A 27,712-nucleotide genomic window follows, 5' to 3' on the forward strand; every position below is an offset into this window, starting at 1 on the left:
TAATCCCGCAATAGAAGAGGGAACTACAATGTCCATAATACGATAAACTATTAACATGGAAGGAAGGAAAAGGGTGGGAGAAAAGGTGAGGGAAAGAAAGTGACTAACGACAGGAGAAGCACAGGAGACAAGAGACGCTCAGACATAACAGACCCCATAAGGGAAAGTGTAGGGAGGCAGAGGGCCAGGGTGAACAACCAAACCCAGTTGAAGCCAATCCAGTCGGGGTGAAGCAGGCAGCAAGAGGGCCCTCCAGCCCCTCCATCCACCAATAAGTTGGAAGGTCCCTCCCTTAAATAAAGCGATAAAAAACCCCATCACCAATGAAACGTAATACAAGATCTGCCGCTGAGGCATTGTCAGCCAACACCAGGGATAGTGAGTCTGGAAGGCTAAAAATCCATTGTATAGTGGCTAAATTGGGGCAGTCCAATAAGAGGGGTGAGCCACAGTCAACATTGACCCACAAAGACAGAGAGGGGGGCGGGGGGTCCTCACGACGGAGGAGATAACCGTGAGTCAGCCAAGTATGACTGATGCGGAGCCGGCATAGGATGACAGAGGCCTTACGAGAGGCCCAGAAGGAGGGCTGCCACAGAGTTGTAGAATCCTTAATAACCCTGAGCTTGTTTGGCGAAGAAAGAGAGTGCCATTCTGCATCCCAAAGGCCCAAAACCTGATGACATAATGCCAAGCAAAGGTCTATTTCTGGAATGCCAATAGCAAGAGATGGCCTGGTAGTAGCTAATTTAGCCAGTCGATCAGCAAGTTCATCGCCAGGAATCCCAACATGGCCTAGGGTCCAAATAAAAACCACCGAGCATCCATGTTGAGCATGGAGAGAAAGGGAGTCCTGGATTGTGATGAACAACGGGTGGCAGGGTAAGCACTGGCCGATAGCGTGCAAACCGTTCAATGAGTCACTACAGATAGTGAAGGATAGTCCTGAGCAGGAGTGGATATGGTCCACTGCGCGCAAATGGCTACCAATTCTGCAGTAAAGGCACTACAGCCATCTGGCAAGGAACGAAGTTCCGTGCCTAGCGCATAGGTGTAAGCAAAATCAGTGCGACCGGCAACCATGGAGCCATCAGTATAGATCACTTATGAACCCTGAAAAGAACTGAGGAGACAGTAGAACTGGTGGCGAAGAGCCATTGGAGGGACAGAATCCTTTGAATCAATTGAGAGATCAAGACAGAGCTGTGACTGAGAGACGTACCACAGAATGTGCGTGAGCAGAGAAAAGAAGCGGTAAAGGGAATTGCTGGTGCTCAGAAAAGAGCAACTGAATGCAGACAGCCATGGTAAGCCCACATCGTGGCCGTTGTTGCGCCAGGGTGATCTCTGTGTCTGGATAAAGGAGACCATAATTAGGGTGCTTTGGGATGCAGCGAATGCGGAGCGCATAAGATATCAGCTGCTGTTGGCACAAAACTCGCAGTGGTGGAATCCCCGTCTCTGCGAGAAGGCTAAGTACGGGGCTAGTCCAGAAGACACCAGTCACAAGTCGGACCCCACAGTGGTGAATGGGGCCTAGTATCTGCAACGTCGAAGGCGACACAGACTCGTAGACAGGACTTCCATAGTCTAAATGAGACTGGGCCAATGCTTAATACAATCGCAAGAGAACAGAGTGGTCGGCACCCTGATGGGAGAACAGTGGCCAAAAATTCACCTGAGTTTCACCCTGACTTGTGAAGAGGGGGTGTGTGGTCCTATGGCAGTTACATATTGTTCCCAGCAAATCTGTTTCTGAAATTTGATTAGGTAGCGGGCCTGGGTGTAGAGTCATTTAAAGACCAGAAGAGCAGTAGAAGGGTGCCGCTTGAAGTGTTGAAGAGCGTGGCGGCGGTCTTTTATGACCATCTTGCATCAGGGGGGGGGGGGGGGGGGGGGAGACCTGAGGAAGAAAGGATTGCTGATACAGCTGCTGAAAGGATGGCGGCAGTCAAAGTCTGTGTAGAGTCATCAACACCGTCGTGTGGCAATACAGGGAGCAGAGTAGAAGGCACCCCAATCAGCCTTAAAGATGGCCCACCTGGGAGGGTAGGGTGACACAATGAGACACATTGAAGGAAGGTGAAAACAACTGGGTAATGGTCACTGTGGACACCCCACTAAATGAAGGGAAGAAGGCCGGGACTGTAGATGGAGAGGTCAATGGTAGAGAAAGTGCTGTGCGCCACACTAAAGTGTGTGGGAGTGCCTGTTTTTAGTAAACAGAGGTCAAGCCCTGCCAGTACAGCTTCAACTGTCCTGCGCAGGGCAGTAGTTGTATGACTATCCCAAAGAGGGTTGTGGGCATTTAAGTCCCCTAGTAGCAGGAAGGGAGAAGGGAGTTGTTGAAGAAGGGTGGTTAGGGCAAGGGATGTGGGAGGCCTGTCAGGTGGGAGGTAGAGATTACAGAATGTGATTGGAGTGGCAAGGTGGTCCCTGACAGCAGTGGCTTCCATAGTGGTATGGAGGAGAACCCATTTACTAACAAGGTCCTTGCGGACCAAGATGCAAACACCACTAGAAGCCCGCAAGCGGCCAATTTGGTTCCAACAGAAAGCATGGAACCCACCAAGGGTGGATGAGTAAGATGACAAAATGGGTCTCCTGGAGCACTATACAAGTGGCAGAGTTGAAGGAAAAAAGGGGTTGCAACTCTGGAAGGTGATGCAAATATCCATTACAATTATGCTGGAGGATTCTCAAGCCGGAGTCCAAATGGGAAGCGAACGGACCAGTGTCGGTCACACCACCAAGTCGCCATCCATCACCAATAAAGATGGGGTAATATCCATATAGGTGGGGTCAGACTCTGTTGGTTCATTGACTGGAGGAGAGGAAAGCTGCACCTTTGGCCTTGCCCTTGTTCTTGCCTTGTTGCTTCTTCTCTTTGATAGGAAGAGAAGGGCAGACTTCAGCAAGGGTGGGCACGGAATTACACCGGGCAATCTTGGTGCCCACCGACCGCGGAACGGGCTGCTGATGTGGAGCAGTAGATCACCTTTCAGGGAGGTACCAGTAAGAGGAGTCCCGGGAGGGAGCTCCAGTACCGGCTGCCGCCGAAGAAGGGGAGCAGTTCTCCAGTGGGTGAGGGGGAGCAGCACTCAAAAGGGTAAGGGGAGGGGGAGGGGGAAAGGGAATGGGAGAGGAGGAGGCTGAGGATGAAGTCATGGGGCGAATGGGGTGGGCTGGGAAGAGGAGGGGGTAGGAGGGGGAATGGACGTAACTGAAGCAAAAGTAGAAGTCATAGACACAGGATGGAGCGGGTCATACTTTTGTCAAGACTCAGTGTAGGAGAGTCGATCTAAGGTTTTGAACTCTTGAATCCTTCTTTCTTTCACAAACACCAGGCATGCAGGCAAGCGTGGAGAATGCTGTTCGTGATTATTTACACACTCTGGCGGAGGAGCACAGGCACTTCCCTCATGGAGGGGGGCCCACAGTCACTGCAGAGGCAATTAGTGCTGCAGCGGGAAGACGTGCCCACACCTTAAGCATTTAAAGCATCTTACCAGTGGTGGAATATAAGGTTTTACATCACACTGATACACCATGACCTTGACCTTCTCTGGGAGGACATCCCCCTCAAAGGCCAGGAGATAAAGGTGCCCGTAGTGGTGCGATTGTTTGGAGGGCCTCGCTGCACACGGCAGATAAAACGAACCCCTCGCTCAAGGTTAGCACAGAGTTTCTCATCAGTTTGGAGAAGAAGATCTCGGTGGAAAATAATGCTCTGTACCAAGTTCAAAGATTGGTTGGGCATGACGGAGACTGGGACATCACGAAGATGGTCAAAGGAATGCAGTGTGTCACATTGGGCATCAGAAGATGTCTTTATGAGCAAAGCACCAGACTGCATTTTACTCATCAATTCCACTTCGCCATACTTATCTTCTATTGTCTGCATGAAAAACAAAGGCTTGGTCGTGGTAAAACTTCCTCCATCTGTCCTGGTACAAACCAGGTACTGAGGGAAAGGTTTCAACCCAAGCCAGTGATCTTGGCCGTTCCCCCAGAGGGTGGCCAGGGAGGGGAAGGCCGAAGGATCAGAAGAAGTGTCACATCTGCTACCACTCTTAGAGACGGCCACAGAATGGTCATGATGGTGAAGCTTTTGTCGCTTCATGCGCAAGGCGTCCAGCCTAGTACCACCCACTCCGATCAGGGGCTCGGCCCATGGGCTCCACCCAGCCACAGCAAGGGCCGTCTGGCACGGTGGCCATTGCCAGGAGTTCTGGTACCCCAAAGTGATGAGCATTGACTCTTGGGCATACACAAGGCGTTAACAGCTCAGGTACTACTAGTGTGATCCCTGTGATTTCAGGAGACTCAGCCAAGTGGGTACTTAACAGCCCCACCACATGGACTGACTACCGTGCTGGTGACCTTGTTGGAGGGGGGGGTAAGCTGGAACTGTAAGGATCAAAGAAAAGTTGTCAACTACCGCTGAGTCAGTTAACCTTCATCGGTTATACTCAGAGGGCTGTTGTTTGGTTGACCCATCTCACTCCCACCTTATACATCCTGCTTTTAATTGGTGAATTTCTGAGCATAATTGCACTATAACAGTCTGCAAATACATACATTGCAGTGTGTCCATCATAATTGATTATTGGGTTACTCTAGTTATTAAAAATTTGCCATCATTGCCACTCACATGCAAGCCAAGCAAAACTAGTATTTGCAGCAGCCCTACCTTCAGTTCTGGGTCTCACTTCGCTGCCTCACGAAGAGAAGTACTCCAACGGTAGAATTGTGTCTGTATCAGCTTTGCGCTAGTTCCAAGTAGGAATACCACACACGAACGTCTGCGAACAATACCAATCATTGTTACACCCCGTGAAAGACTGAAGGTTTTCTTCTCTCCTCAGAGATAGAGATGGGTAAAGTAACATTGAAGAGTGCCCTGCTGACAAAATATTATAGGGAATCTGGTCCAACATGAGAGGTGGCGGGGTGTGGGATCATCATGGCCCATATCTGAGGGCGTGAAGCCAACTGTGTGATTCTTTGCTTTGTAAAGCTTATTCTAATGATTATGATGGACCTGAATGCTATGTGTCTGTAAGTAATATGTTACATTAGCATTCACCTTTTTTTTTCTTTTTTTTTTTTTTCAGAATTGTTGGTGATCTTAGCATTTGACTTTGCTGTTTGGATACAGGATCTTTATTTACATATGAGGAATCTGAATCTTTCAGCTGCTTTAATCAGTAATAGGCTCAGATTCAACTATTTTGGGAATAATTTCTGGCTCCTGACACTGCTATATCATCATTCCTCTGAATACTACTTTCTTTAAATATCATATCTCTTGCCTTTCTTAATTTTGATTGGTTGGACTGAAACAGCCAATATGCTCTCCCTTGTTCTCAATATCCTAACACTGTTCATTCAGTGTTCTTTTTATCCCATTTACACCTGTTTTCTTTAGGTACATGAATGAAGGCCATACCACCAAATATTTTTAAATATCTAATTTTGATTTTCTTTTCATAAATCCTTTTTCTAGTGCCATGCCTTTTAAAACCATTTTCAAACGATCTGTTAATGAGGTAAGCGGTCGTACAGACTGCTTCCCCTCCAGTGGGCTTTTGCTAAGCTTGCATCAAATCAGCAGATACTTTTTTTTCTACTACTGTTCTGTTACGCCTTTCTACTGCTCCATTTTCTTCCAATGTTTAGGGTACTGTAGTCTGATGAATTATTTCTTTGTTCTCTAAAAATTTTGTTAGTTCTTGGTTCACATATTCTTCTCATTGTGTGTGCACAAGACACAAATTTTATTGCCAGATCATTTTTCCATTAGCTTTTGCAATTTGTAATAGTTCCTGACATCTGGTTTTTACCACTTAATGTACACAAAAATATCTTTCTCGAATAGCCAGGACATACTTGATACCTCCAATGGAATTTGTTTCTGTCGGCCCACATGTTAGGATATAGTAATTCAAGGATACCTTTGGCTATTGCCTCAGAATGTTGGGAAGGTAATCTCATCTATTTATCTTCCAAGCATCTAATACATGGAGATTCAATAGTTCCCATGTAATTAGTGCCATTGGCCATATCTTTCTGCTAATCTTCCATTCTGTCAGGGCTTAAATGTCCTAATCCCCTGTACCACAAGTTTGCTTCATTTAATAGTTATTATCTGTTTGGCGCAATCTGTACATGTCATTGTTAAGCTCTGCTATTTGAAATAGACTTCTTTTTTCTTTGTAAATGTGGAAGCCTAGTTTTTCAAAGGTGGTCAGATGTCCCTTTGCTATACCTTACATACAGAAAGTAAAACTGTACATGACTGGGGCACATAAAGAACATCTGTTACTTCAGTTTTTGTTTTTTTTGTATGAGTTTGTGCATCAATTTTTTTGTCACCAATTCACGGAGGGCTAAATTCTCGTTATGCGCCACAACCACTAGTGAACTTAATACTGATCTACACGAATTCATTTTACACCAGCATTTAGACGTGAACTTAAAATCTATCGACATGAATTCATTTCACACTAGTGTTTAGAAATATGAGGGGCCCAGTGGAAAAGGGGCACATGCCAACACAGTGTGTTATGTCAGGAAATGGGAATTAAGAAAGTATAGTAATGTGAACTCCTGCTGTGATAGCGACAGTTGTTACACTAATTAGATGGTGTTTTGCAAATACTATTAAATATTAGACCCACTTTATTACAATTTAAAGTACAGGAAATGAAATCCTCAACATGACACATTACGTAGCATATCATTAATAGTCAACTCCTCACCAGCCTTTTCCTGTTCCATTGTATCGTCACTATGATCACTTATCAATGACTGATAAAAACTTGAATATATTGGAGGCACAAATTTCAGTGAGCTTTGAAGGTCTGTGAACTTTGCTGCTTTAATTTGATGCCCATTTGGATACTTAGGCACTAACTGGCAGTCTGCAAGCTTTGTAAATTGTCCACGGCCCTTCTGTAAACTAACTCACACAGGTTTCTCAGTTTGATTGTGTGAATACTTGATATGTACAGAATGTTCACAGCTCGCTAATATAAACTCCATTGCATTTCCGAAGTCTGTAGGCTTTTTGACAACAGTAAAGTTATGTTTGATGATACTGTTCATTATAGACAACAAAGACACAAAGTTCTCTTTCTTCATTTCAACCACAACAAATGGGTTCCTTTGCTTGCTATTGCTCATAAATTCAACCCATTTTGCTGGAGTGCACACAGCCCCTGTCTTTCTTTTCAGCTTCTCAATAACTCCAAAATCCCTGTCACATGGCAGAAACTTGTGACCAGGGAGGAGGAATTTGTGCTAAACATCATCAAAACATTTTTTATCGAGAAGGTACAACCACAGACCTATGATAAAATAGTTTTTTATTTTGTCTAATACATGGATCAGAATAAATTATGAGCCTTCGATGACATTCTTCCTTTTAAAATGCAGCTAGCTGCTTCATCGGCCCCTCTAGACGCAACATTCTCAGACTAGGCACATATCACTGCCTTCTCATCACTACAACAGTGAATACGGAAATTATATGTCCAAAGTTGTCTCTTATAAAAAAAACTGTTTCCGTTGAAATATATGGTGTTAGCAATGCTTGTTATAAGTCCATGCACAAAACGAGTGCATCACTATCTTCCTGTTTTGACTCATTTGAGTCACTTTTCAGAGCACTATATGTACCTTCAGCTTTCTCAAGGTGTAGTTTGATGTCCGTGGATTTGGCGTTATTACATGCCTTAGCAGAATCACAAATACGACATGTATCACTCAACGGCAATTTAAAACCAATATTATTTTCCATGTTGAAAACGGTTTCATACACATGTTGTTTCACTGGGACTTCATCTGTATTTGTAAGACCTTCACAGCACAAATGATACATACCAGGAATCGAGTGAACAGAGGTTATGTAGGACTTGTTTGGATTCTGCGTTCTACTATTAAGTGACGTGTACCTTGGAAACATTTCGATGTGATTTCTAACCTTATTTTCTCTCTTATTATCAATGGCATGAAGTGTGTTAGAATGCTTGCCTCTTCTATCCTGTCTAGGTGTATATACAGATACATGTGTTACAGGTTCATGACTCTCAGTGTCACCGTCTTCATTGCTATGGACAGTCCTCAAACGTTTAACAGAAATGGCATCAACAGCTAAAAATGCAGTCCTACACACTTCAACTTGTGTAGCTGGAGTGTCACGAATAAACTACATGGAAGAAACCTTCCTCTTCTTTGGAAACACTTTTTTGCACTTATTAGGCTGCACTAATTCAAATAAATAAGCATTTTGCTTATTATAATCTCCCAACCAATAAAACTCAATAAACATCACCTCCTTCTCTTCTTCATTCAGTGTGTTGAGTTTTTGCAGAAACTAGTCTTGCAGCAAGGATCACTAGCACTATGAAACACTTCCTTGGGCACAATCCAGTGTTTCTTAACATCTTCCTTTCATTATCTTTCCACTCATTATCTTTACGAATTCCTTCCCCCCCTCCCTCCCCCCCCCCCCCCCCCCCCCCGCCCACATTTACTGTTGCATTTTCTTCGTGAGTAACATTAATAGCAACACCTATTGCCGCCATCTTGGAAACATATGAACAACATTTGTGAAATGCTTTCTGAAACAAAGTCAACCAATGAGATGAATCGACTCATGACACACATAGATACTATTGGCATGGGGCTCTTTTCCCACTGGGAACGTGTCAGTCCTCAATAACAGCAAATATAATATGCTCTCTTTCAAAGGAATGGTGCTAGAAGTTCCACCTATGATATGAGATGGCATCGGCTGTTTTCCTGTACCAAAATCACTGTGCAGGTGGCATTTGCCCCTTTTCCCCTGGGCCCCTCATCTGTTGAAGCACCAGAGTGAATGTACCAGTCATTATTTACGGCTTTAACCTGCTGTAATGAAGAATGTTTTGTAATTTGTAGTCCCTTCTGAGGACTTGCTAGTGCCTTTGCTCACTATGACCATTTTCATTACAATCATAGCATCTTAGTGCCTTGGAGAAATGGTGTGCAAAGATTCTATTAACTTTCTTGTTCACTTGAAGAACTGCATCATTGTTCGCAGAGTGGGAGTGCTGTTCATCTTTCACTTTCTGCAACAATTTAGTTTTGAGTCTCCAGTTATCGATATATTAGCATTCTCTAGGCTCGTAATCATTGGTTTGTAATCATTTGGCAATCCTACCAATAAAATCCAGTCTATCCACCCATATTTCAGCTTCATAATTCAAAGTATTTAACTTATTAGAAGAGCAAATTATTTTTGATACATATTCGTCTACTGGTGTACAGTTTTCCAGTCGAGTTGTGAGGAGTGTAGCCAGCAAACTGTGAAGATCTAAGTCTTCATGTACTTGGTTTAATTTGTACCATGTTTCTTTTATAGTTTTTTTCTGCAGGTGCATGTGAATTACTGGATCAACTGACTATCTTTATTTCAGCTGAGATGCATTCCTATAGCTTTTCATGTTGAAAATATGTTTTCATTGCAAACTGACACGTATTGTAGTTCTCTCTTCCTTTCAGTTTTTCTATTACCAGTAATGAATTTTACGCCATAATTCTGATTTCATATAGATCGCTGATTGTAGTTATTTTTCTTTCATAATTTTAAGTAAACTGTGTTAACAAGGTGGTCTGGGTAAACTGGGCCCATTACCTGTGGTTTTTTTGCTTAATATTATGGAAGTGATCATAGTTTGAACTAAAACACAAGAAATATTTTATTATACTAATGTGTGCATGTATAGTTATATAAACAAGAATAAAACATGGAAATTTATGATAAAGAACATATATATCAGTCAGGCATATATTCTCATTTGCAACAATTTTTTTGTTTCAAATTTTTTTTTTATTTGTTGCATTCCTTGTACGTATTGAAATCACCATGCCACATTTGGTAGCATACCACTAGATGAGAACTTAAGAAAATGGTGCAGTTAGTCGGTAGAGTGGAGTGTATCATGTGGTTATTTCTTTACGTCATTGGCCTAAAAGAACTGCAGCATATTCACTGCTGTCAAAAACGAATAACTGCATGATATTGTACTCTACAAATGGTATTTGTCATTTTGGATGTTAGTCAGTTGTTCACAATATCACTTAGATTTTGTACTTTTATCAGAAACCAAACAAGATGGCACAGTAAATGATAATTAATTGAATCCCTCAGCTGCCGACAGGTGTTGTTGATATACCTTGATGGGGACAGCTGAAAATGTGTGCCCCGACCAGGACTCGAACCCAGGATCTCCTGCTTACGTGTCAGACGCTCTATCCATCTGAGCCATCGAGGACACAAATCAATAGCGCGACTTCAGGGACTCTTCCTGTGCACGCCTCCCGTGAGACCCACATTTCCATCTGTCCACTATCTACATATGTAATGTTCATAATGGATATTTGGCCCATCACTCATTACTCGCGCACACTAAGGTGACAGTTCCTGTAAGAGTCTGGGTAACCTGTGCGCATTCACACGCGCAGACAAAGGTCAATGGCAGGGTAGCTTTTAACTATATATGAAGATAGTAACTGTTCTCGAAAGAACAGATACCATTGATGACCGTGCAGCTTCTCTAGAATAAATTATAACTAATTGAAACCCTCAGCTGCCGGCAGGTGTTGTTGATATACCTCAATGGGGACAGCTGAAAATGTGTGCTCCGACCGGGACTCGAACCCAGGATCTCCTGCTTACACGACAGACGCTTTATCCATCTGCCTCACCGAGGACACAGATGAATAGTGTGACTGCAGGGACTTATCCCTTTCATGCTTCCTGTGAGATCCACATTTCCAACTGTCCACAATCTACATATTTAATGTTCCTAATAGATATATTGCCCATCACTCAAAATCACTCACAATATCTATTAGGAACATTATTAGGAATGTGGGTCTCACAGGAGGCATGCAATGGATAAGTCCCTGCAGTTGCGCTATTCATCTGTGTCTTCAGTGGCTCAGATGAATAGTGCGTGGGCCATGTAAGCAGGAGGTCCCGGGTTCGAGTCCCAGTCGAGGCACACATTTTCAGCTGTCCACATTGAGGTATAACAACAACACCTGTCAGCAGCTGAGGGTTTCAATTAATTACCATTTATTCTAGAGAAGCTGCATGGCCATCAATGGTATCTGTTCTTTTGAGAACAGTTACTATCTTCATATAAGATGGGACAGTGATTAAGACACTGGCTTCATATTCAAGACAAACAGAATTAGTTTTTCATTGGTTTCTTTAAATAATTTCAGACAAATGCCGGGATTGTTCCACTGAAAAAGGCTACTGCCTTTTTCTTGCCCCATTCTATTACAACATGAGTTTGTACTTTGTCTCTAAAGGCTTTGCTGTTGACGAGATATTAAACCGTAGAGCTTAATCTTCCTTCTTTTTCTCATTGAAAATAATTCATACAGATTCCCATTATTATGAAGACTATGTGAAACAAGCTTATTCTTAATCATTCAAAATTTTTAATCATGGGTTTTTTTCTATCTCCGTCTGAAATTTCAAAGTGTGTGGGGTGAATTCAGACATAAATTGACTCCCCCCCCCCCCCCCCAACTCTACAGTCTTCCTGTTGATTTTAGTAACTTTCAACACATATTATGAAAGGCCTAAAAACTGTATTTTAGCAGGCCCCTGTGGTACACACAATACATGTATATGTGCCATTCAGCAAAATTTGAAACTTGTGATTGAAAATTCAAGGTTGATCTCAGTAACAAGTGGAGAAATACAGACATATAAACATTGTCTTGCAAAGATTCTGTGCAATTCACCATCAATAGATTATCAGTTGGGAGACTGCAAAAGATTATCAGTTGGGAGACTGTAATTCATGCACTGGGAATACGGAAATCGATATCACATTTCAGAAGGCATACGAAGAAAAGCTGATAGACAGTGTCACCTGCCAACAATGGAGTTCTGTGGACAGATGTGAATTTGAAACATTACAAAAATCAACTACAGAACTCATCAATTTATTTTGCAATAAGCTGTCTTATGTTGGTCCATCATGACTTCATTGCAAAACAACAAAGTTCATTTATGAAACACATTAGAGAAAGCCTACAAGATTCACAGTTTTCTATGTACTGTGATTTTTCAGAGAACTACTTATTTCTGATGCAGGATGAGGTCCAGAAGTATCATTGGACAAGTCAGCAAGCCACTGTTCACCCATTTGTTGTGTACTACCCCGTACTACAGAGAGAAACAGAAACAGAGCATCTCAGTTATGTTGGTATTTCAAACTATCTTGAACATAACACTGTGGCTTCCAGAAAAAGCTCATTGAGTGCTCAAAGTACTTACTTTGAACCTAAAAAGTGTACTACTTTTCTGATGGTGCTGCTGCTCAGTGCAAAAAACAAGAAAAAATTTTAAATCTATAATAATTTTTTCATAATACAGGGACACAGTCAATATATTTCTTTAAAGTCAGTACAATGTATCTAATAGTGTATTTGAATATGACAGCATGCCATCCCAGGCAATTTATAACACTCGATAATGGCATTTTGAAGCCGAAATCGTGTTTGTGTAAGTGTAAATGTAACACTGTAATTAAACAGCAGTCTAATGGTGTTACTGACTTTAAAGGAGTTTTTAATCTATGTTTTCATCAGGCTGATTTTGGAGTAGAGGCTGCAATGGAGTTGGTGGCACAGTCAAGAGGTTGGCAGCAAGAGAAAGTTTGCAACAGCCATATGACAATCAAATTCTTACGCCTTGGCAGCTTTTCAGCTGGAAAGTGGAAAACATCTCTGCAGTACATTTTACATTTGAAACTCGGAACATATACATAGATACAGCCCCATTTCCAAACAGTCACTTCAGAAAACCATTAACAATTTCAGGGACTCAAACGTTTTTTGCATTCACTCCTGTAGTTCCAGATATGACAAAAGTCTGTCAAGATATTCTCATATGCTCAAAGTTCATTACAACAGATGTCATACCTGTCATTGACAGGTATACATGTCATTGACAGGTATAAATGCATACATATCTACAGTGTGTAACAGCAAGTGGTGCATTGCATTCATTTGGGGACAGATGAAGAAGAAGATGAACCAAAAGTGACGTTTCTCTATCCATGTGGTCCTTCTCCTTCCTTTGCACACCCAGAGAAGACAAATGTTATGTTGGTTCAGGTGGTGGATGTTCCATGTAAGGTGAACCAAGTGACTCCAACAGGCTGAATATACATCATGCCTGAAAATGACGTGGTCAAAACCAGCAGAGCCTTTACAGTTAATTCCAGTTTATAAGAAGTAGTGACAGATACAGCTGTTCATAAAAGTCATGTAGGAAGCAAATTTTTTTAAAATTAATTTGATGGTTTCTTAATTTAGAACCTCTATGAAAGTTATTCTTCACACGAGATATGGAACTTGAAAATTTTGCAACATGCTATCCAATGATCATCCCAAAATGAAAATTTCAGGAGTGTAAGACTATATTACAAGGAAATTTTATGATTTTTCAAAATTTTAAAAATATTGCTTTTTTTTTAGAAATTTAAAATTTATTTAATTTATTTTTTAAACATTGTCATGTTGCATACCAAATGAAAGCCCATCTAAAGACCTTTAAAATAACATATTTTTCAGGTCTAAATCTCACCTGGTTTCAGAGAAAATGGCAACTTACTACTCCAGGGTGCAGCAATTTTTAACAAAAATTCAAAAATGCAAGGCTTGATAAATTTTTAGTTAAATCACTAAAAGTTTTTATGGTTTTCATCCATAACTATGTAGAGCCACTAGATACACCTAGTTTCATCAAAATTTTAGAATGTTAAACTAAATCAGTGGGTTGATTTGACTCGGAATGACTCAACACTAGGTTGATTGTCATCTCCACAAATGCTGTTAATGAAGTGAATGGCAGTTTAAAATGTGCAGTGCACCACAGATGCAGGCTGGGGGAGCAGTATTATGCTCTGGGAGACATTCTTCTATACTTGCATGGGGCCTGTGGCAGTAATCAAAGACATGCTGACAGCTGCGAACCACCTGCAGACCTCCATATTTGATGTCTTTCCTGATGTCACTGTCATCTTTCAGCAGTATAATTGTCCATGTCTTGGAGCCAGAACTATGCTATAATGGTTTGGGGAGCATTATAGTAAATTCACATTGATGTCACAGTGACCAAATTCCCCTGATAGGCGGAACCCATTTGGCTCACTATCACGTGCCATCACTGCATATACCAATTACATGACCTGTGCGTACAATCTAATGCCACATACCTCCACAAATCTACTAATAAACTGTCGGATCCTTGATATGCAGAAGCAGTTATGTATTTTGTTTCAAAGATGGACAAGCAAGCTGTTAAGCAGGTGATCATAATGTTTCGGCTCATCAGTGTATACATGGTTTTGATGTTCATATGGGCCAGTATTTTGTGCCATATACAATTTGTTGTTTTTTTTTTTAATTTCTATTACTGCTCTTTTTATAATCTGACAAAAACTTTATTACTGGACTTAACACTGATGACTCTCTACTGTGTGAATATCCTAATGTAACTGAGTGAGTTTTGCAACAAACGCTGGAAGGTCGATTCACTATCGTTAGACACCACCAGATGAATTGGGCAAGCTTTCAGGTAGAAATTAAGACCTAACGTCATTTTGGCAGTTCTCTTGGCATATACCTGTCAATTTTGGGAAACAATGTAAAATGAAAATTAATAGGTGGATAGGAATTTGAAACACATTGTCCACAAATGTAAGTGTACTGCTCCTCATTCCACCCAGTTATATGGTATTTCACAATGTGTCTATGTCAATGTACAGATTTTAAATAGTAGAAGCCCATCAATGATCCCCTTCAGATTTTAAAGTTTCTGTCAATCATTGGGAATTTTACATATGTGTGAAATAAACATATTTTTCTCATTGTTCGTACAAATGCTCACACATTATATTGTATTCATTTTTCCAACTTGTTTTTGGTCAGTGGAATCAGCCTCCCAAGTATTGATTTTATACTGGCTTTGTTAGTTTTCTCTGAGCCACCATGGGATGCAGACATTAAAAAAAAATCCGTCATTGATCCACTAGAAATTGGAGAATCATTCAGTTGCTGTCTACCTCAGTACACATGTACCATATATCTATCAGTATAAGCTACACAAATCCATCTGGAAAAATACCTCTAAAATGCCTTTGAAGGTTCGAGCACTCATTGATTCAAAGTATAATTATTCAACATGAGAACACTATAGTGGCATAACCTCACATAAATTATATATGTTCCACTGGTGATCCCCCCACCCCCATGAACCATGGACCTTGCTGTTGGTGGGGAGGCTTGCGTACCTTAGCGATACAGATAGCCATACCGTAGGTGCAACCATAATGGAGGGGTATCTGTTGAGAGGCCAGACAAACATGTGGTTCCTGAAGAGGGGCAGCAGCCTTTTCAGTAGTTGCAGGGGCAACAGTCTGGATGATTGACTGATCTGGCCTTGTAACAATAACCAAAACAGCCTTGCTGTGCTGGTACTGCGAACGGCTGAAAGCAAGGGGAAACTACAGCCGTAATTTTTCCCGAGGGCATGCAGCTTTACTGTATGATTAAATGATGATGGCGTCCTCTTGGGTAAAATATTCCGGAGGTAAAATAGTCCCCCATTCGGATCTCCGGGCGGGGACTACTCAAGAGGATGTCGTTATCAGAAGAAAGAAAACTGGCGTTCTACAGATCGGAGCGTGGAATGTCAGATCCCTTAATCGGGCAGGTAGGTTAGAAAATTTAAAAAGGGAAATGGATAGGTTAAAGTTAGATATAGTGGGAATTAGTGAAGTTCGGTGGCAGGAGGAACAAAACTTCTGGTCAGGTGACTACAGGGTTATAAACACAAAATCAAATAGGGGTAATGCAGGAGTAGCTTTAATAATGAATAGGAATGTGGGTAAGCTACTACAAAGAACATAGTGAACGCATTATTGTGGCCAAGATAGATACGAAGCCCACACCTACTACAGTAGTACAAGTTTATATGCCAACTAGCTCTGCAGATGACGAAGAAATTGAAGAAGTGTATGATCAAATAAAAGAAATTATTCAGATAGTGAAGGGTGACGAAAATTTAATAGTCTTGGGTGACTGGAATTTGGTAGTAGGAAAAGGGAGAGAAGGAAACGTAGTGGGTGAATATGGACTGGGGCAAAGAAATGAAAGAGGAAGCCGCCTGGTATAATTTTGCACAGAGCACAACTTAATCATAGCAAACACTTGGTTTAAGAATAATAAAAGGAGGTTGTATACATGGAAGAACCCTGGAGATACTAAAAGGTATCAGATAGATTATATAATGGTAAGACAGAGATTTAGGAACCAGGTTTTAAATTGTAAGACATTTCCAGGGGCAGATGTGGACTCTGACCACAATCTGTTGGTTATGACCTGTAGATTAAAACTGAAGAAACTGCAAAAAGGTGGGAATTTAAGGAGATGAGACCTGGATAAACTAAAAGAACCAGAGGTTGTACAGAGTTTCAAGGAGAGCATAAAGGAGCAATTGACAGGAATGGGGGAAAGAAATACAATAGAAGAAGAATGGGTAGCTTTGAGGGGTGAAGTAGTGAAGGCAGCAGAGGATCAAGTAGGTAAAAAGACGAGGGCTAGTAGAAATCCTTGGGTAACAGAAGAAATATTGAATTTAATTGATGAAAGAAGAAAAATTAAAATTGCAGTAAATGAAGCAGGCAAAAAGGAATACAAACGTCTCAAAAATGACATCGACATGAAGTGCAAAATGGCTAAGCGGGGATGGCTAGAGGAAAAATGTAAGGATGTAGAGGCTTATCTCACTAGGGGTAAGATAGATACTGCCTACAGGAAAATTAAAGAGACCTTTGGAGAAAAGAGGACCACTTGTATGAATATTAAGAGCTCAGATGGAAACCCAGTTCTAACCAAAGAAGGGAAAACAGAAAGGTGGAATGAGTATATAGAGGGTCTACACAAGGGCGATGTACTTGAGGACAATATTATGGAAATGGAAGAGTATGTAGATGAAGATAAAATGAGAGATACGATACAGCCTGAAGAGTTTGACAGAGCACCGAAAGATCTGAGTCGAAACAAGGCCCCCGGAGTAGACACCATTCCATTGGAACTACTGACAGCCTTGGGAGAGCCAGTCCTGACAAAACTCTACCACCTGGTGAGCACGATGTATGAGACAGGCAAAATACCCTCAGACTTCAAGAAGAATGTAATAATTCCAACCCCAAAGTAAGTAGGTGTTGACTAACGTGAAAATTACCGAACTATCAGTTTAATAAGTCACAGCTGCAAAATACTAACGCGAATTCTTTACAGACAAATGGAAAAACTAGTAGAAGCTGACCTCGGGGAAGATCAGTTTGGATTCCTTAGAAATGTTGGAACATGTGAGGCAATACTGACCCTACGACTTATCTTAGAAGCTAGATTAAGGAAGGGCAAACCTACATTTCTAGCATTTGTAGACTTAGAGAAAGCTTTTGACAATGTTGACTGGAATACTCTCTTTCAAATTCTGAAGGTGGCAGGGGTAAAATACCGTGAGCGAAGGGCTATTTACAATTTGTACAGAAACCAGATGGCAGTTATGAGAGTCGAGGGACATGAAAGGGAAGCAGTGGTTGGGAAGGGAGTGAGACAGGGCTGTAGTCTCTCCCCGATGTTATTCAATCTGTATATTGAGCAAGCAGTGAAGGAAACAAAAGAAAAATTCGGAGTAGGTATTAAAGTCCATGGAGAAGAAATAAAAACTTTGAGGTTCGCCGATGACATCGTAATTCTGTCAGAGACAGCAAAGGACTTGGAAGAGCAGTTGAACGGAATGGATAGTGTCTTGAAAGGATGAAAGATGACCATAAACAAAAGCAAAATGAGGATAATGGAATGTAGTCGAATTAAGTCGGGTGATGCTGAGGGAATTAGATTAGAAAGTGAGACACTTAAAGTAGTAAAGGAGTTTTGCTATTTGGGGAGCAAAATAACTGATGATGGTCGAAGTAGAGAGGATATGAAATGTAGACTGGCAATGGCAAGGAAAGCGTTTCTGAAGAAGAGAAGTTTGTTAACATAGAGTATAGATTTAAGTGTCAGGAAGTCATTTCTGAAAGTATTTGTATGGAGTGTAGCCATGTATGGAAGTGAAACATGGACGATAAATAGTTTGGACAAGAAGAGAATAGAAGCTTTCGAAATGTGGTGCTACAGAAGAATGCTGAAGATTAGATGGGTAGATCACATAACTAATGAGGAAGTATTGAATCAGATTGGGGAGAAGAGAAGTTTGTGGCACAACTTGACCAGAAGAAGGGATCAGTTGGTAGGACATGTTCTGAGGCATCAAGGGATCACCAATTTCATATTGGAGGGCAGCGTGGAGGGTAAAAATCGTAGAGGGAGACCAAGAGATGACTACACTAAGCAGATTCAGAAGGATATAGGTTGCAGTAGGTACTGGGAGGTGAAGAATCTTGCACAGGATAGAGTAGCATGGAGAGCTGCATCAACCAGTCTCGAGACTGAGGACCACAACAACAACACTGGTGATGTCATGCAGAGGTTAAACAAAATTTGCATTTGGGAGGACAGCAGTTCGAGTCCCCATCTGGGCACCTGGGTTAAAGTTCTCCATAGTTTTCCTCTGTGGCTTACAGCAAGTGCCAGGATGGTTCCTTTGAAGAAGACTTAGCTGAATTCCTTCCCCATACTTCACTAATGCAAGCTTGTGTTCCACCTCATATAATCTTGTGGACACAATGTTAAACCCTAATTTTCATCCCTTCCTTCATCTGTGTTCTTTCCTATGATGCTAAGTCCTGTTTCATACCCTTAAATGTGCCCAGTGCAGTCCAGCAGTTAACCTTTTAGCAATGAATTGTTCAACAATTACTTTTTACCCCCAATGCGACTCATGTCGCTTTTGTGAGTACGTCCTTATTGGGCCCCCACTCCTTACAGCACTACTTCCTTTCCTGTGCTGCAAGTTCATCCTTCTACTATTATTTTTCCATTCTGACTTTCCATAGGATGGTCTTCATGATGCTGACCCTGCTTGAATTTCGTTTTCAGTTTTGGACACTCAGGTTTCCAGAGCTATGGACTGGAAGGCATCACCAGTCTTTTGTAAATATAAGTGGCAAAGTGGTAGTACATTGTGTATTGCAGCGAATGGGGATCTTGATCAGTCGCGCAGATTGCATAGATAGAAAAAAATCCTCTATTAGAAAACCCCTCAATCTCAAGGTATTAAGCTCACCACTGAGATGCATGGCTGTTGAGTTGGAACAGTCTTTATTATTAGCTGGTAACCTCTGGGCAACCTCCTGCACCGCAGTTGTATAAAGCTTAATCAGAGAAGTGGGGCTCTGAGTGAACGTTCCATTTTTAGTTGCTCATAGGAATACCATGAAGCAACTCAAACTTTCTTCTGCTAGGCCCCAACAAGTCTCTTCAGATGGAAAAGCTTATTACAATGCAGACAGATATAATACCACGATGTTTCCTTCTTGGCAATGCTATGGGAAGAGGGTCAAGCCAGAAATCTGGGAGCGAAAAACTTCACACAATATTTGTTACATACTCAACTGAAGAGGATACTTTTACAGTAACAAAACCATTATTTTTTTTTACTAAAACATTGAAGACAAATTTGGCGAAGTTGAGTGTCTGGGGAAAATGTGGAATGCTTCATTATTAATTAAAGCATCCTCTGCTGAGCAGTTTACATACCTTCAGGCAAATGTTCATCTAGGTGACATACCAGTACCCATTGCTGAGCGTAAAACTTTGGTGAACATGGTCCAAGGAATCATCTTCCACGGAGATCTTATGCTCCAAACAGGAGATGAGCTGTAGACTAATCTCCAGCAATGAAGCATATATTTTATCAGACATGTACTAAAGGGTCCAAGGATAACCATATGGATACAGGTGCCTTTGTCTTAGCGTTTGAAGGGAATTTCCTCCCTCCAAATTCTTTCCCACAGTTTGCACTGCTCTCCAAGAAACACACTTCACCAATGACCATTCTCCAACACTCCATGTTTATTGTACAACCTGTTGGAACCATGCTACCTCGAGAGGGTATCTGGGGGTGTCTGTACATCGGTTCACACAGATGTCATCAGTGAATAGATTCCTCTTCATACCACACTGGAGCAATAACGGTGCAGATGCAAGTGATCTCGGCAATTACAATTTGCAACACTTATCTACCTTCAGGTGGACCACTTATGTGTGTTGTGTTGACCACATTTTATTTTATTTACACATAAAGTTCCGTAGGACTAAATTGAGGAGCAAATCTCCAAGGTCATGGAACACGTCAGTACATGAAATTACAACATACAAGTAATAACAGATAAAAATAAAATGTTTATGAACCCGAAAAAAGTCAGTCCATAAGTTTAAGTAAACACAATCAACAATACAACAAGAATCAGCTTAATTTTACAAGGAACTTCTTGACAATTGAAGGAGTGACCTATGAGGAAACTCTTCAGTTTCAATTTGAAAGTGCATGGATTACTTCTAAGATTTTTGAATTTGAGTGGTAGATTATTGAAAATGGATGCAGCAGTATACTGCACACCTTTCTGCACAAGAGTTAAGGAAGTTTGACCCATATGCAGGTTTGATTTCTGCCAGGTATTAACTGAGTAAAAGCTACTTATTCTCGGGAATAAGCTAATATTGTTAACAAGAAATGACAGTAAGGCCAATGTAAAAATACCTAGACTCGTGAACAGGGGTCAACAAGAGGTTGGTGAATTTACACCACTTATTGCTCGAACTGCTCGTTTCGGAGCCAAAAATATCCTTTTAGAATGGGAAGAGTTACCCCAAAATATATCGTCATATGGCATAAGAGAATGAAAATAAGCAAAGTAGACTAATTTTTGAGTCGAACGATCACTCCCTCGAGATACCGTTTGAATAGCAAAAATGGCAACATTAAGTCTTTGTACAAGATCCTGAACGTGGGCTTTCCACAGCAGTTTACTATCTATCAGAAAACCTAGACATTTGAACTGTTCAGTTTCACTAATCACATGCCCATTCTGTGAAATTAAAATGTCAGTTTTTGTTGAATTGTGTGTTAGAAACTGTAAAACCTGAGTCTGACTGTGATTTAACGTTAGTTTATTTTCTAAAAGCCATGAACTTAGGTCATGAACTGCACTATTTGAAACTGGGTCAGTGTTGCACACAACATCCTTTACTACCACGCTAGTGTCATCAGCAATCCAGAAATATTTTAAGAGTTACCCGTAAAACTAGAGGGCATATCATTTATGTCAATGATTTTTGCATTTGCTACAGCACCCACTCGGTAGCTTCTGCTGAATGCCAGCTGCAAGGTGCCACCCAGTGGGCCTCCGCATGGGCTCTTTCCCATGACTTTCAGTTCTCTCCTCCAAAAATGTGGATCATGTATTTCTGTTATCATTCCATGGTCTTTCCTGACCCAGGTCTCTACTTACATACCCAGCACCTGGATGGTGTAGTGTAGTCATGTTTCTTGTGCCTCCTTTTCGATAAAAAGCTGACTGGGCTACCCCATATTTGTCAGCTGAAGATAAATGCATGTGGAAGCTTACCACTGTTTGCTTGCTTACCTACACGCCTTGCGGTGCAGATCATGCTACTCTATCCATGTTTACCGAGGTCTGGTTTCATTCCAACTAGACTATTTTTGCCAGGTTTATGACTCAGCAGCTCCTTCAACTTCAAAACTGTTATACCTAGTCCATCATCTTGCATGCATCTGGTCACTAGTGCCTTCCGGGCAAGTCCCATAGTGTGTCCCCTTGCCAAAATGGGAATCATCCCTATTCAGATTTGACAGTACCTCCAACTGGTGTATGCAGTTGCCATTCATCATGAGTTGCACGGTGGTACCACCTTTTACACAGACAACTCTGAAACTATGGATCAGATGGGTTATGTTTTTACACCTCCTGCCATTATGGAACACCATTTGCTGCGGGAACAAGTAGCATGTTTGCGGCAGAGGTGCTAGGTCTTTCTCTGGGTCCCAAGGGAACAAACTGGCTGATTGTTTGGCTAGAGGAAAACGTACTTGCTCCTCAGTCGCTTTGCCGATCCAAGGTGCAGTTTTGCGGGTTCACATAATATCTCTGCTCACTCAGATATAGATCAACATCTGGTGGGCTACCGCCCCACCTAATAAACTCTGCACAATCAAGAAGACTACTGTAGCATGGTGCTCTCCGTTTTACTCCTCCCGGGAGGATTCCACGGTCCTACGTCAACTCCACATCAGTGATACCAGGTCAACCCTAAGTTTTATTTTGTGTAAAGAGCCACCTCCACATTATGGTTATGGAGCCTTACAGACAGCAGCTCATACATGGGTGGAATGCCTCCCTCCTGTTGACCCCTTGTGCTTAGTATGGACTTCCAGACTCATTGCCTCTAATATTGGCAGACGATTCACAGATGGTTGAACTGGTTCTCAGTTTTGTCTGTGAAAGTGGTTTTTGTTGTCAATTATAAGGTTTTAATCTACTTCTGGAGCAGGGTGTTTGGGTGGGGTGTTTCCCTCTGTACACGGGGTCTAAGGTATCCCTGACCCCACCTGCTCAACCTAGCTATTCTTTCATCTCTCCTTTAATAGTTTTTTTTATTCAGCTGCACCCAGTTTTCTATTATATGATTCACACACTGTTGAATAATGGGTGCTCTCGACTGTAGTGGATCAGGGATGGGACAGCTATTAGTGGGACATTTCCTGTTGCATGCAAAACCCTGGGGACATTTACCAACTGGTTGCCCTATTTCCTTCATCTCACTTTTTTTTTTACTGATGTTTCAAAAGATGTCCATTATATTTTTAGCCTTCTCAGTTTGTTATGAAGCTCTCGACTAGATCAGATCATGTTCTTGGTGGATTTCTTTACTTTTGGATGCACCATTCTTGTGTTTAAGGGCAGATGACCTTGAACAACCACCACCACCACCACCACCACCACCACCCCTCCCCCGTATCACCCACAATTACTTTTTAGTACTATTCATGCACAAATTGGCTGTTCTTTACATTTATAATTTTTGTTATCCTTTAGATACATATTCCTGTACTCCACAAAGTAACCTCTTACTACCCTCCTGTTGCTCATTTCAGAAATCTGTATTTTATATGCATCTCTATAGTTTTTCTGTTGTCAACTAAGAATGTAAGATTCCTGGTAGTCAACTTTTCATGACTAATATATTTTAAAAATGAGTCTTACTAATACTCTGGTTCTCAACATGTGATTATTTGTGGTGTCTACAGTTGTCATTCTACATTTTGAAATTTTCATTATGTGTTTAATGATTTTTGTCCTGTTTTCCGATTTGTAGGGCAGTGTTTGCTGACAAGGATGGCACAGCAATGTCAGCTGGAAGCTGCAATCTGGAGTACCTGTTGCATTCAGTGTTTTGACAAATACTTATCACTATGGAATGTGTATCCACCGTGAAACTGTTACAGGTACATCTTAATTCAAATAAGTTACATCAGGTTTTCTGCTTTTTAAGTGAACACATCATGCAGTTTTGCATATTAGTGCAGTAGCATTTTTCATTTAATTGTATCAGGAGCTAACACATTTTTCTGCAACTCGTTCACATATTTAATGTGTGTGTCTTCAACAAAAAATTATAATGTAGTTTACTTTTACAGGAAATCATCTAAATTAAATACCTTGCAAAAATGTAAGGCATGGGCTTTTTTAGAATATTATAAATGTGTGTATTATTCATTGGCAACTACCGTGTGAGAAACACGCACACACACACACACACACACACACACACACAGAGAGAGAGAGAGAGGGAGAGGGAGAGAGAGAGAGAGAGAGAGAGAGAGAGAGAGAGAGAGAGAGAGAGAGAGAGAGAGAACTCTCAATTTCAGTAACAATAAATACATTATGCTAGCTCATTTGTGCAATGACATTAAAAGGAACCATAGTAGCATTTGCCAAGTGCTGTAAAACAATTGTAAAAAGCTTCTGGAATAATAATTCAATATCTTCATCACTCACATAATAAAATAAAGGGAAGGGAACTGCAGAACAAAAATTACAGCTGTGTGTGATGTATTGGATTGTTCAATATAATAGTTGTCTGTATTTCATTACATACTTTGGCAAATATAATCTTTATGTTTGTGATGATCTCCATTGTAATGGAAACAAGCCACAAGGGAAGGATAGGAACTTGATATATGATGAAAAGGGTTATAAAAGTAGAATACCTTATCCATAAGATTTAAGGTTACATGCAGTGTAAACTGAAGAACTTGTAAACTTAAAAACTGGTAAGCGTGGTTGTGTTGGTTGGGTAACGCTGAGTAAGGGCAAAGGTTGGTTGGTTGGTTTGGGGGATTCAAGGGACCAGACTACGATGGTCATCGGTCCCTTTTTCCTAATACTAAAAATACCCACAGAGAATGAAAAACATTCAACAGAATAGGAGACAGACAACACAGAGCAAAAGAAATGTAGACAACGACCAGACAAAACGAAATAAAATCACACAGAGTGTGACAGTGGTTGGCCGACCGTAGGAACAAAAAAAGGAAAAGCCAACCACCGAGAACACATTAAAAACTGAGTTTAAAACCGGAGGCCAAAGGCCAGAATCAACACAAAACAATAAAATAAAACATAAACACTCAGATTAAATGATAAAACCCCCTGCCCGAATAAAACGCAAAACTAAGCCAGCCATAGCAGGGTCATCTGTTAAAAGGGCAGGGAGCGTGTCAGGCAGTGCGAACGTCTGCCTGAGCACAGCTAAAAGCGGACACTCCAATAAAATGTGGACCACAGATAAAACGGAGCACAGCGACATAGAGATGGGTCCTCACGACGCAATAAGTGGCCGTGCGTCAGCCGAGTGTGCTCAATGCGCAGCCGGCAGAGGACAACAGACTCCTGGCAGGAGGGCCGCATGGACGACCGCCACACAGTCGTCGTCGCCTTGATTGGATGGAGTTTCTTTGGCATGGGCACATTGCGCCATTCATCGTCCCAAAGCGACAGAACTCCGCAAATCAGTATCCGGGAGACCAATCTCCAGAGAAGGTTTACTGGTGGCCTCTTTCGCCAGGCGGTCAACATGTTCATTGCCAGGTATCCCAATATGGCCAGGGGTCCACACAAAGACCATAGAGCGGTCGCAACGGGCAAGAGTATGCAGGGACTCCTGGATAGCCATCACCAGGCGAGAACGAGGGAAACACTGGTCGACGCGCTCAGGGAATTGCTACAGATCACGAAGGACTCACCTGAGCAGGAGCGGATATACTCTAGGGAACGAAAGATGGCGACCAGCTAACGCTACAGCCATCCAGCCATCCAGAGTTAGCGCATAACCAACACGATTAACAACCATCGAACTGTCAGTGTAAACAATGTCAGAGCCCTGATATGTGGCCAAGATGGAATAAAAGTGGCGGCGGAAGGCCTCTGGAGGGACTGAGTCTTTCGGGCCCTGTGCCAAGTCGAGCCGAAGGCAAGGGCGAGGAACACACTGTGGGGGTGTACGCGAAGTGGCCTGGAAAGGAGGTGGAACAGTGAAAACCCTAAGTCCAGAGAGAAGTCCTTTGATGCGGACCGCGATCGTACAACCTGACCGGGGCCGACGTTCTGGCAGATGGACGACCGATTGCGGGAACAGGAGATGATAGTTGGGCAAGCTAAAAACGTGGGCAGCATAAGTGGCCAGTAATTGTTGGCGCCTCAATGGCAGTGGAGGGACACCAGCCTCCACAAGTACGCTGTCCACCAGCCTCCACTGGTCCGGAAGGCACCAGTGGCAAGTCATATCCTGCTGTGTAGTATTGGGTCCAGCACCCGCAAAGCAGATGGGGATGCTGAGCCATAAGCCAGGCTCCCATAATCCAGATGGGACTGGATTAACGCCTGGTAGAGCCGTAACAGGGTAGATCGGTTGGCGCCCCAGTGGGTGTGGCTCAAGCATTGCAGAGCATTTTGATGCCGCCAACACATCCGTTTAAGCTGCAGAATATGAGGCAGCCAAGTCAACCGAGCATCAAAAACCAACCCCAAAAACCTATGTGACTCCACCACTGCAAGGAGTTCACCGTCAAGATAAAGCCCCGGCTCTGGGTGGACAGTGCGTCGCCGGCAGAAATGCATAACATAGGTCTTGGCTGCCAAAAACTGGAACCCATGAGCGACAGCCCAAGACTGCGCCTTATGGATAGCGCCCTGTAGCCGACGTTCAGCAGCTGCAAAGCCAATAGAGCTGTAGTAAAGGCAGAAGTCATCAGCATACAAGGATGCTGAGACAGACGTTCCCACAACCGCAGCAAGCCCGTTAATGGCTATTAAAAACAGGCAGACACTTAAAACAGATCCCTGTGGCACACCGTTCTCTTGAACTCGGGAGGAACTATGGGAGGTCTCGGCTGGCACGCGGAAGGTACGATACGACAGAAAATTTCGGATGAAGATTGGCAGAGTGCCCCGAAGACCCCATCCATGAAGTGTAGAAAGGATGTGATGACGCCATGTCGTATCGAACGCCTTCCGCATGTCGAAAAAGACAGCGACCAGGTGCTGACGGCGGGCAAAGGCAGTACGGATGGCCAACTCCAGGCTCACCAGATTGTCTGCGGCGGAGCGACCTTTACGGAACCCACCCTGAGATGGAGCTAGAAGGCCCCGAGACTCCAGTACCCAATTCAAGTGCCGGCTCACCATCCGTTCAAGCAACTTGCAAAGAACGTTGGTGAGGCTAATGGGACGGTAGCTGTCCACCTCCGAAGGGATCTTACCAGGTTTCAGAATGGGGATAACAACACTTTTCCGCGCCATTGCGATGGAGACTCACCCTCGACCCAGAGACGGTTGTAAAGGTCAAGGAGCCGTCACTGGCAGTCCACTGAAAGGTGTTTCAGCATCTGACAGTGGATGCCATCTGGCCCAGGAGCGGTATCAGGGCAAGCGGCTAGGGCACTGCGAAATTCCCACTCACTGAATGGAACATTGTACGATTCTGGATGGTGGGTGTGAAAAGAAAGGCTCTGACGTTCCAATTGCTCTTTAATGGAGCGGAAGGCCAGTGGGTAATTGGGAGAAGTGGAACTCGGAGCAAAATGCTCTGCCAAGCAGTTGGCAAGTACGTCGGAGTCTGTACAAACTGCTCCATTCAGTGAGAGCACAGGGACACTGACAGGGGTCCGATAGCCATAGAGGCGGCGGATCTTGGCCCAGACCTGCGCTGGAGAGACATGGAGGCCAATGGTGGACACATACCGCTCCCAGCACTCCTGCTTGCTTTGGCGGATAAGGCGGCGGGCCCGCACACGTAGCCGTTTGAAGGTAATGAGCTGTTTAAGGCAGGGATGTTGCTTGTGACGCTGTAGCGCCCGCCGGCGATCTTTAATTGCCTCAGCGATCTCAGGCGACCACCAAGTCACAGTCCTTCTCCGAGGGCACCCAGAAGAACGGAGAATGGAAGATTCTGCGGCAGTAACGATTACGGTGGTAACGGAGTGAACCACCGCATCAATGGCGGCATTAGAGAGAGGCTCAATAGCGGCAATGGAGGAGAACAAGTCCCAGTCAGCCTTATTCATAGCCCAACTGCTAGGGCGCCACTGATGACCATA

At 42.6% G+C, this 27,712-nt stretch overlaps 1 protein-coding gene across 2 annotated transcripts in view; it reads left to right on the plus strand.

Moving 5' to 3' along the window:
- The window catches only part of LOC126335338 (KAT8 regulatory NSL complex subunit 1), a 344,378-nt gene that overhangs the window by 43,115 nt on the left and 273,551 nt on the right, over window positions 1–27,712 (plus strand). For both annotated transcript variants that reach the window (XM_049998554.1, XM_049998520.1), the window contains exon 2: window positions 23,431–23,560. The gene's annotated coding sequence lies outside the window, so the exon portion shown is untranslated. The remainder of the gene's footprint in view (window positions 1–23,430; window positions 23,561–27,712) is intronic.

The sequence above is a fragment of the Schistocerca gregaria genome, chromosome 1 (genome assembly GCF_023897955.1).
Source record: "Schistocerca gregaria isolate iqSchGreg1 chromosome 1, iqSchGreg1.2, whole genome shotgun sequence".
In the NCBI taxonomy this organism is placed as follows: domain Eukaryota; kingdom Metazoa; phylum Arthropoda; class Insecta; order Orthoptera; family Acrididae; genus Schistocerca; species Schistocerca gregaria.